The sequence below is a fragment of the Periophthalmus magnuspinnatus genome, chromosome 7 (assembly GCF_009829125.3).
Source record: "Periophthalmus magnuspinnatus isolate fPerMag1 chromosome 7, fPerMag1.2.pri, whole genome shotgun sequence".
In the NCBI taxonomy this organism is placed as follows: Eukaryota; Metazoa; Chordata; class Actinopteri; order Gobiiformes; family Gobiidae; genus Periophthalmus; species Periophthalmus magnuspinnatus.
This window is the reverse complement of record NC_047132.1, coordinates 5602777-5614776: the sequence shown is the minus strand read 5'-3', so window position 1 is coordinate 5614776 and position 12000 is coordinate 5602777. Positions and strand designations below refer to the sequence as shown.

General features: G+C 39.8%; 1 protein-coding gene across 3 annotated transcripts in view; it reads right to left on the bottom strand.

The window, feature by feature from the left end:
* The window catches only part of LOC117373414 (synaptotagmin-2-like), a 43600-nt gene that overhangs the window by 26439 nt on the left and 5161 nt on the right, over positions 1 to 12000 (bottom strand). Inside the window, exon 1 of one of the 3 annotated variants that reach the window (XM_033969431.2) lies at positions 9374 to 9536. The exons of the other annotated variants lie outside the window; for them this stretch is intronic. The gene's annotated coding sequence lies outside the window, so the exon portion shown is untranslated. Of the gene's footprint in view, positions 1 to 9373; positions 9537 to 12000 lie in introns of those variants that run through there. 3 annotated transcript variants of the gene reach the window in all.

Below are 12000 nucleotides of genomic sequence, written 5' to 3'. Positions count from 1 at the left end.
ACACGAGTTCTCGCCAGTAAGTCAGCAATATCATCGTGTGAGGCTATAACAGCGAACTTTTACATGCTACTCGCTGTACGTTGTATTAACCAACGCATCAATCACATTAGTAAAACTTAGAGAAGAAGAGCTGGAGGCCAAGCACTCAGCCCACCCACACATGAGCCGTAATGTCACAGATGGCAGCGGGGGTCTTACAGTGGGGGGTTGAACATCTCAAGGGGCCCATAATTCGCATAGTATCTGAAAAGACTCTGGACGTGTGTTGGACCATAACAAGTCCCCTGAAAAGCTATATAGGCTTTGTTTAACCTCCCCTGACTTTCAATTCAACAACCTTTTCTCAATGGCTCCTAATTCAATACTTCATTTGCCGCCCCACTGCACCTGACTGTTGCCCTGAGCTACCGACCCCGACCAATTTTCAGACGCCATTTTGAACGAGAATGCCAAATTTCATTCATTTTGAGTATGTACAGTATTGAGCTTCTATACGTCCATATATGCTGCACGAAAGCAGTTTTAAGTAAGTTTCCAACAAGTTTGTCAAATAAAAATATTCAAATGGATGTTGTCGAATAGAAATGATGGTTTGCTGTTTATATACTTGCAAATTACTTGCTGTTCTAATTGGTGTTCTGTTGCATCTGTGCATATTAATCATAAATATATATATATATATAAAACCTTCAACAGCCAACGTTTACTAACTAGTCACTGGCATAATATGACATATGGTAATTATTTAGCACTCCTGTACACAAGTATACATTTTAAGATAAGAAAATTAACACACTAATTTGTATATAGATCAAGACCATCCTAAAACTATATAGGAAAGGTCCAATGTTGCCCCATTTACTTGACAGTATACAGTGCCTGCTTACACGAGTATCTTATTTCCATAATGTTTTAGTATAAATTATTATCTGTCTGCGTATATATTTTCTGAAAACCCTGCATAACACTTGTATAAGATTATGTAAAAAATACAAAAGCACCTCACTCATCTATATCCCATTAAAACGATACTTTTTAGAAGCCGTAACATCATTATTTTTCTATTTTTGAAATATGAGTGCGCTTGACGGAACATTAGGACAATAAGATCTTAGACACGGAGTCACGACTGACCCTGGACGTCTTAAGACTCCATTTGAGCCCATATTGTGTAGTGGAGCATTTCTCTGCATGCACGAAATATACTATTTTATTATCTCCATCAAGCTGACAGGGCATTACTTTAGTCAGAAAGCTGGGCAGCGATGGCGAGTTGTTTCAATTAGGCTTAATGTTCAGCTTTATTCCTGAACTCTTGCTACTCTATAGTAATTTACTCCTGCTGAAATAGTCTTGGCTTTCCTACTGTTACAATAGACTCATTTTGGCCAGGTTTTAATAGGATTAGAGGAGGTTCTGATGGCTACATTGCTTGTTATTTACCAGTGAAGGATGAGGTAATATTCTGAATGACTACACTGCAGATTTAACTTTAGCCTATAAGTTGAACATTAAGCTCCAGGATTCTACAATGCACACACCGACGCATATTTAAACAGGTTTGTAGATGTTTATTGAACCAAACAATGATAACGGCTTTACTCGCGGGCACACTATTATAAGAATATTACATCCAAAGTACATATTATTTTGGCTTTGAAAATGGTAGCTAAAACATCAGAGGCTAAAAAAAGTTGGAATAAATATGATTGGAATACTCTTCTTTGCCTGCAGTGTACTGAGCCAACCACTAGAATTTTTTACTACAAATTTCATTTTTAGAAATTCAATGACTTTCATTCTGTATTTGCTGTACAAGGTCGCCAGGGCTGTCGTCAAATTTGTGGTTTCATTCCAGTCGCAGGTCAGAGCATACTGCTATTGTGTCCTTAGGCAAAACACCCACCTAGAACTGTCTACGAATGTGATTGTTTGAATGATAAGTTGTGGTTAGAAAGGTGCAGACTGGCAGCCACATTTTCACATATCTAAAGCTTTTTGCGAAACTGTAAAGAGCACTGCGTAAATCCAAGGCAATATTATGTCATCGATGTTGGTGATTCTTAACTGTCCTTGGTAAAGAATGTAAAGAGTGAGAGTACCTGACCCAAAGTTCTACAAAATTCCACTTTAAACATCAGTAAGTTTGCATCCATAGTTTGTAAACAAGGATAAAAAGTCTGACTATAAATTACAAGTGTGTAGGCTGTGCACAAACTCCACTGTAACTTGCACCATGCAGCTCTGCAGTTTGATGATCCGAAGCCAGATGCTAACCAACACTTGGCAGGCTGTGGTCAGAAAATATGAGAATACGAATGACTCCAAAGCCAAAATTTGAAAATTTCTGATCAAATGCCTCGCAGGCCTCAGCTCAGATTGTGCCAAGCATCTGTGTGGTTTGATTAAATATGAGTTAACATGCCATCAGTGAAGTCCCTGCCACCAGCTATTTCTCTGGAACATATTAAACAGGTATGTTCTAATTCTTAACAGAGGACAGTGCCTGAAGGACAGCTGTGATTGAAAATGACACTTTGGGCTGGTTTATTACACCTTAAGAATTCAATTAACTTCTCACATATGAACTAATTTACGTAGTTTGCGCAGATTATCAAGTACAAACTGAAAAAAGCCTCCAACTCAAGTGCATAATAGGGGATTTCAAATCCTTTTAAAGATTGTGCTTGTGTTTGCTATAATCTATGACACACTTGGATCATTATGTTATAATTTGCACATTTTAAACCACAATGTTCGCCTAAACAAGTTAATAAAAGAAACAAGTCCACTGATTTACGCGTTATAAAACTGCAGTGCCCAAAGGGAGCTGACGTCAAGCGTAAACATCAGCTAGGTAACGATTAGCAGATACCAAAATGACTATGCGACGCTGCCGAATCCAATGTGTATCACTGATTAAGAAAATGAAATTGGAGAACAAAGTTAGGTGCAGAGCAGTGGGAGTATATTGGTGGCAGTGAAAACAGGGGTTAATTGTCAATATGGCATCTTGAAAATAAGCAATTAAGGCTCAAACATGCAGAAATCACTCCAAATACAACTTCCATCCATCCATTTTCTTCCGCTTATCCAGTGTCGGGTTGCAGGGGCAGGAGTCTAAGCGGGGACTCGCAGACTTCCCGCACCCCAGACACGTCCCCCAGCTCCTCCAGTGGGACCCCAAGGCGTTCCCAGGCCAGCCAAGAGACAGCCGAATACAACTTAGGCTGAGTAAATGGTGAGGGGAAACAATCAGAACATGTTTAAAAACTCTGAAAAGTCAATTTAGTATAAGATGCAATGGCAGATTCCCTAGTGTCGACCACTCAGCTTTTTCAAGTTGGTGAATACTGCAACTCAGAGAAATCCATATCAAAACTCAGTGTTACACAACAACCTGAGAAAGAGCCGATTCTTGCCTCAGGGGGTCAACAATTCACACAATAGAAAGGACCACCAGACACAACAGTACAACACAACGAGCATCAATCAAAAAACGTCACGCGGGTTATTACGCCTTTTGTTGGTTAAGTGCATCAGGGTGCGAGCGCTGCTGTTGATAGGAGACAGATAAGGCGTTAAGCACATCCCCAATAAAAACGAATGAGTGAAAAACCTCATATAACTCATTGTGTTTTGTCCCGAGGGGTAGTTTGCAGAGGTCTTTTTTAGCAGTGTGCAGGTGGTGATAAAACAATGCTCATTCTCACCTGCGGCAAAATGTGACTAAGCTATTATCAAGGGGGGAAAAGGTGGGAGGGACCGAATGATAGGAAGAAAAAGCCATCCAAGGATCGTTTTACAGTCATGCAGACAACCAACCACCCCCTCGCTACCCCCTCTGCCCCAGCCCCTCATGTGCCGATTAATCATTTTGTCAGCCAGATAGGTCCAATCTGCATGTAAGTAAGGCGCAAGGCGAAAAGGGTAGGGCCGTGAGCAAGAATTCTGCGCCAGGCGAGATAAAGCAGAGAGGGGGACCTATAAAGGAATAGGAGCACATGAAAGTATATTGTTTTTTGGGAGATATCAAAATAAACACAGATAAAATGGACCCTGGATCCAGCGCAATATTAAGCTCTGCAAAACAAGAAGCAAATTATATGAGATGTGTTTGATATTTATAAAGTCATTGATCTGTAGTTTGGATCTTAAAAGTGCTATAGTACGAAAAAAAATTGACTCTTGGAAGCTTTAAGCCATGTTATAATGTTGTTACCTCATCAAAAACATACCTGAAGTTTTGTTTCGTTCACACACGTTTGAGTAATCCTGCTTTATGAGTCTATCTGCACCTTCAAAGCTCAAAACGCTCTGTTCCACCTTGTGATGTCATGATGTGGTAGTTTTGTTCAGTAGAGATTGGCAGTTACAGGGGTGAAATTATCCAAATGATAGTGGAGCACTTCCTGTATTACCACGTGGCAGGGTGGAACAGTTCTTTTGAGAGAAGAAACTCAGCCTAAATACGCCAAACATGACTGAATGAAACAAAACCAATTCCAGATATGTTTGCGATGAGGAAACAACACTGTAACAGAGATCAGAAAATAGTGCCCTTTAATAATGCATCGGTCGGTCTTCACTCTGCGCTTTCAAAGTTGTTGTCTGCGTTCAAATTGGAGTACTCACTGCTCTTATTAAAAAACAAAGCTGTCATTATAAAACAAACACTTTACTTGAACACTTACGAATCCAGTCACAGCACTACAATTAAGAGTAATCTAAATACAATGTAAATGAGAAGGGTTGTGTAAGGTGAGACATGAGACTTTAAACAAAGACAAATGAATCATGCATGTCACAGCACATAGAGCGGATGATTGCTATGGCAAACCTTAGAACAGATTAAAGAAAATAACAGCTTGTGTGAATGTATTTGTTAACCTTTCCAAACACATAGATACATCATTGGCATACGTGTTTTTGGTTGAAATGAACACAAAATCTATTGCTAGGTTTCAGATAAAATTACAGGTGAGTTCTTCCTTGTCGTAAAGCGCTTTGAGTGACTTGAAGGTGGGTCAACAGTAGAAATAACATACGACTGATACAGAAAAACTGACTTCTGTCCTCAACCGAGTATCTGAAAACCTCCCAAACAACGTCTCCTATCTTGGAACTTGTATTGCAATGCACGTCGTGTTGTCAGGTTTAGCCCGTACCCAGCCCGAGCAGAGAGATGTCATTGGAAACCCTCTGCGATGACTGAGTGTGTTTCCTTCCTAACCATCTGCTCTCAAACTTCCTGCGCATTCCTGATTAAAAGGTGCTGTTTAACTTTGTGAGTGTTGCACAAAGCATAATGGAGGACAACCAAAATTACATTTCTCTACTCTAAACAAAATTGCCAGTTATTCAGAAACACCTGCATGTAAGAGTGAATAAAAAAACAAATCACAAGTGTTCATATTTCACTTTTGACAGATGAATCAAAGCTGAATGAAAACTAGACTTAGTAGCGATTAATAATTAAAAAAGGTAGCAATTGTTTAGCAAATATTAGGCCCTCTGCAGAGAACAAAGTATCCAGTCTCCATGGGGTCTAATTATGTACTAAGACCTGCAACTCCTTCTATTATTCCTTCTACTATTTCAAATATTTCTGAAATGGGATTCGTATATTAGCAATTAGCATATGTCAGTGCTCCTGGAATACTGCTTGAACCTTGCTAATCTAATTGTTTTTACATTATCCTTCAGCCTTGTATCTCATTGGTGGGAGGCTGTGACCAGTGTTGGCACCATCTGTATTTAATAGTGTCAGTGTCTGCCAGTAGTGTCACGTGACCGGGGGCTACTACTGGGCACGCTCAGAAGCTCACCTGGAGAGAGCGGCTTGACAACAGCTGAGCAATCACAACATTAGTAGGCGTTATCGGGAAAACCAATGACTCATACGAACCAAAAGACCGTGTAATCTACAATTGAAATACATATTGTGTTTTACTACACCATTAAGTTCAGTGTTGGTGTAATCCCTCCATCAGAATTGGCTGAAAGTTGAAATATCTTCCATGCAAAACCCAATCAAGATGCTTTTTCAAAACTTTTTACTATTGATTAAATGTAATTCATCTGGTGAAGTTCTCCCATCTGTTAGCCTTCATGGAGATGTTACTGCTTTGCCTGGAAAGTCCCAGAGTATGGCATTTAACTTATCTTTCTTCACAGAAACAAGCTGTTTAATGCCAGCAGTTCAAGTTACAGGTCAGATGTGTGGAGAGGTGAGTCTGCCCCCTGTAAGATTGCATGTTTTTCAAGGTTTATTTCTTAGCAACAAAGCAGACCTATCATGCAAAATTGGCTTTTCTGAGCTTTTAACCATGTTATAGTTGCTTCCACTCACCATTTACTCACCCCAAGTTGTATTTAGAGTGATTTGTGCAGGTTTTAGCAATCTTTAATCGCTTGTTATCAAGGCACCACATTACGTTGATCAATCTCCGTTTTCACCGCCACCAGCATACACCCACAGCTCTGTACTTACTTTGTTCTCTAATTGTATTTTCTTAATTAGTGATAGGATTCGGCAGCTTTCTGTAGTCATTTTTATCAAATGAAAAAAAGTCTGCTGCTTGCTAATGTCATCTGCAAACTAAATACATGACAGTTCACACAGACAGTGGCTCCCTCTTTTCTGCATCATTTGAGGAAAAACTAAAACTAAAATGCACCAGTCCATCTTTCCCACAATTTAGCACAATAGGTCTTCTTTAAAGCCATACTGTGGAACATTCAAGATAAACCAACAATCCTCCATGATGAAACAGTGTGTACTTTTAAGTAGACAAATGTCAAAATCACAACTTAACATAAAATAAACCAGGACTAATTGTATAAGAAATTAAGACTAAAGTAAGAACATTTTATAAACAGTATGAATTTGCAATACTTTTATTTTAGACAATAAGGAATGAAGTGTGTCCATTTTTGTCAGATGGAAGACATCACTATTGTATTGTATTGTATAGTATAGTAATACAATAGTGATGGAAGACATCACTATTGTATTACTATATTTGGTTTCTTAAAATATAGATTAGATGATGGTGTGATCATTTCTCTGATATATTGGCAGCCCTATATAGGACACATCTATTGATTGAACACAATAGTGAGTAATAAGAAGCCTGTCAAAGCCTCTGCAGCTGAAAACTATTCGGTCACCAGCTGGAGTCGAGAAGGGTGCTGCCAATATTCAGAAAAAAGAAAAAAAGATTGGTGAACTTCAAAGCATCTTTCATTTTGGTAGTTATGTATGAGGGACTGAGAAGGTATTTCTCACAGCGAGTGCCACTGAGAGCTGAGCCTCAGGTATGGACTTAATGAGCGAATCTGGATGTTTTAGATTCTGACAAAAACTGTACAGGCCAAGCTTTGCATTGGACAGAGAGGAAGTCTGGGCATTGCAGAGGTAAACATGCTCCAGGATGCTATATATAGATACATACACACAATGTCCTGACATAGTTAAGCACTTTACTGAAACCTGAGTAACTACATGTTTCACAAACCAAAATGTACGCTAGCATCGACAGAGTTGGATAATTACCTCATTATATACTATTGGGAAACATAACACGCTTTACATATCAAGATGGTTTCTGCTCAGAGAAACACTGGGGAAAAGAGGGATATTGAATATTCAGTGTGTGTCAGTGAGTGTAGAAAAATGTGAAAAGTTCAAACTGGGACAAGTTCAACTGTGATGGCAAAATCAATTCCCTTTAATTTTGCATTGGTCAGTGTCACAACGGGAATTCACAAGGCATTATAATGCACTGCACTTCTAAAATTATTTACATAGCCCACAACAAAATGTATATTTTAATGTCCAAATGGAAGAGTACAGTCAAAAAGTAAGTAGTATTTTATAACTCTGAATTCATTGTTGACCAGTTCTCATTTGCTTCTTCCTTAAAGATCCCATATTAAGTTATTTTCTGATCTATGTTATAATGTTATTTCCCCATCAAAAACAGACCTGGAGTTGTGTTTTGTTTCATTCACACCTTTAACACACAAACCTTGCACAATTAGGCTGACTTCTTCTCTCAAACAAAAAAAACCCCAAAACACTCCATTCCACCTTGTCATGTCATCATGTGGTAAAACAGGAAGTGCTCCTCTGTGTTTTTAAACTCCATACACCTTCACTAGAATCATTTGGATCATTTCAGCCCTGGAATTGCCAATTTACTACTGAACAAAACTAAAAAGGTAGCTGTTAACTTGAAAACTACCACTTCATGACATCACAGGGTGGAACAGAGCATTCAAAGTGTGAATGAATGTGTGAATGAAACAAAACACAACTCCAGGTATGTCTTTGAGGAGGTAACAACATTATGACTGGGCTTAAAACTCACTCAACAGTCAATTTTGCTTTAAGTATTATTTTTAGTTTGTACTACAACTATAAAACTGTGTTAATTTAGTGTCAAAAAGTATGCTGTTAAATATTAATCCTGTCACTAAGGTCTCACAAACTGCGGTAACCCTTTGTACCAGTCCCAAGACCGGATAAAAGGGTTAGGATTAAGCTAGGCAGGCCATCTTCACTAAAGCAACACTGACATGACTGCATATGATGAGCCTTAAACTGAGCTGTAATAACCCAGTATGGAAACAGATGCATTTGAAAAGAGTATTGCAAACCTATTAGTGTTTGATACAGAAGTGCGGTCGTCAGCACTGAGCACTTGCAGAGGCACAATCGGCTCTCGACAGGTTTTGTCCTTGGTCCTGTCACCTCACTGCTGCTTGTACTGCGTGTCCCGTGGGAGCCAGCAGAAAAAAAAACAGCATCCTGCAGCAGTTTATAACGATCCCCACCCTCAATACTTCCCAGCACATCTGCCACCCTCCTCTCCTCAACTTACAACTATGCTTGGACGACCCAAAACGTGCCGAAACACACCGTGGGATTGTTTAGACTGTGTACAGTATACAGTACAGTGATGTGGTACCTCGGTGTGGCGTGCCGTTACTGTGTGGGGGGGGGTTGTTACAAAAGAAAGACTGAAATGGGGGTAGGGGCAGCATCTGTCAGCAGGCTGGACACTCTCCAGGAAAAGAGCTACTACACCCAACAGCCAGGCTAAATGAGGCGTGATCAATGTAGAAATGTAGATCCACGCCTCTCTGATCCAATTCACAACACAACGTGACCGAACAAATTGCAAAAAAACTATGAGAGGCGAGAGCGACTATTTGGGTGCTGTAAGTCAAGTTGGGACAAGGAAGTAACACATGCACGGATGATCGGACTGGCAAGCTATACAGAAAAAACAATACTAGCTTCTGCAATTCTACGTTAAGAAGAACTGTCCAGGCATCGATGAAAAGAGTTGAACCACTCTCTTACCAGCTCTATAGTATTGCCGTTTTGATGTTGTCCTGCGTCTAGCTGCTTCTAACCCATTCACCGTGGAGGCACTTGGGGTTTAATTCACAGCGTCTCAATATTATCCCCGGACCGCGGTTCCATCAGCACCACCAAACTGCAGTCTCTCCCTCTCTCCCTCTCGTGCTGGAGCCACTGCAGCACTACTTGCTCTCACTCATCCTTTGCGACTACCCCCACCTCTGCTCGCCTCGGTGCCCTCCTCCTCCTCTTCTCCCACCCCCCCTCCCGCTCTCTCCCTCTACACTCTTTCTATCTTTTGCACTGAAAGGATCCCCCCCCCCATCCTCCTCCTCTCATCCTCTTCTTCTTTTTTTTTTCTCCATCTTCCATCTCTTCCACTACACTACTCGTGCCGGGTAGCTGATTTGCGATGCCGCTCACAAGGTATGCACCAATCTGGCGTCCATGGTTGCGATGCATATAAGAGAAATCGCACGGTATTGCTATTTGCGGTTGGCTGCTAGCTGTGTTGTTTAAAGTAGAGAGCTGGATATGAGGCTTAAATGGGCTATTGGGATGGTGAGGCTAACAACAACACTGGATGTATATAAACAAAATATAGCATAGTGCTGATGAGGTCTCTGGGTAGTTGTATGAAAGAAACAAGGCTGTCACTGGCAGTGTGGTTATGCTACAGCAATAACTGGCCACATTTATCAGAATTATGTCCTTAGACTTGCTCCACTCCCACCACTGTGGAGCAAAGCAGACACAGGCAAGGGACAGTAATGTAGACTTTGTAATAATCACACTCATAAACATTGATTTGGTATACCTATTGTAAGTAATGTGATTAATTTTTAATACATGTGAAATTGCAAACACAATTTTGAGCATCTAAATTGAACTAATATATGTTCAGGTAGCTTCCAGACAAAGCTAATATTTACATTTAGTTATCCAGAGTTGGCATTTTGAATACTGGGCTATCACAGATGTTGCTAGGAGAATCTGAGGAGTTCATTTAAATAAGAAAAGTAGAAAAAAAAAACGTAACCACGATGGCATTGTCCAACGTTGCAATGCAAAGTTCAAGAACATCAGTGAATAGAAATACATAAATAATAGAAATACTCATCTAAAACTTGGCAGATTTGGACGTATACCAGCAGAACAGTTAGCTCTGTACACGTTGTATTGCATTATTCATTCACTACAGTCAATTTTATGCATGGTTTGCCTTTAATAATTGTGAGGGGAAAAAAAAAAACTGATGACAAGAACGCAGCCTTGGATCCAAATGTTCAAAGAATAACAGCGGGAATATTTGTGAAACAGGGTCAAAATCACCTATTAGCAGCACGGAAGAAATGTGCTGTTGGTAAATATTTTTAGCAATTAGAAAGTGCTACAGTCCAACTCGGTATAAACGGATACCGGCTCTGGCCACAAGGAGTCAGTAAGTAAAATAAAAGGAAGGAAGTATGAGCAAATCCATAATTAATAATTAATAAATAGTTAACTAAGAATCATTCATACATTGTAAATACTTACTTAATACCCTAACCTCTTTAGGGTTAGGGTATTTAGTTTCTAAGCCTGAATCATTCTTAATAAAGTATTTGTTTAATATTATTTCAGTCTGTGTTGTAATTCATGTGTAGTTATCATAAAGTGGTCATGTAAATCCTCTTTTCATTGCAGAATCATGTTCCAATATGATAAATAGTTGGGAAAGTGCTTTGTCAGTGTCTGTGTCTGATAAGCGCACTCCATATATGAAAGCTGCATATATGTATAATTCTAAAGCATTATCTTCACAGTAGACCTCTTAACTCATCACAGATTTTCATGCTTTGGCTGTTAACGTGTAAATCAGCCTACCTAATGACAAGATGTGGCCTCTTTTGCCTAACACCAGTGCACGGGCAGACAGTTGGGAGCCCTGTGGGTATTACTGTGTGTCACCGAGAATTATCGTTGTCCCTTAAGTGAATCACCTCTTATTGGGCAGCAACGAGCACTTGAACCAGAAATCAATAAAATCTCAATCAGTGAAAATGGAAAGGCTGAAAGATGGCTCTGGGTAATTTCCAAACATACAAGAGCAAAGAAAAGGGAGGAGAGTAATTTGTTCAGTGTCTGCGGTAACACGTACAGTCGGGTTTTAAAATTAATTGAAATTCACGGATTGTGGGTTGAATAAAGTAGAGTTGGTGCTTATACATGACTGGGACGATTGGGTTTTAAATGAGTTTTACACTAGATGCCCTTCCTGACGCAAATGAGACAACTGATCGGGTCTCTCACAATATTGTTAAAATACGACTATTTCGAACTTCAATACTAACAAGGAGGCTATTACTTATACTTCACAGTAAAAAGGTTCAAGGTTTGATTCCCGGATCGCCCAGGTGTGTGGAGTTTGCATGTTCTCCCCGTGTTTGGGTGAATTTCCTTCATGCATTCCAGGTTCTCTCATGCATCATAGGTACAATCCTCCAGCTAAGTCCTGACCGAGCTTAGCGATAAGATCACGGAGATGGGTGCCTCACTGCAGCGCCCAGTTGTTCCTAAGGATGGGTCAAATGCAGAGGACAGAGGAAGTGTATATTAACCTTTAGGCTCAATACTGATTTTGATAC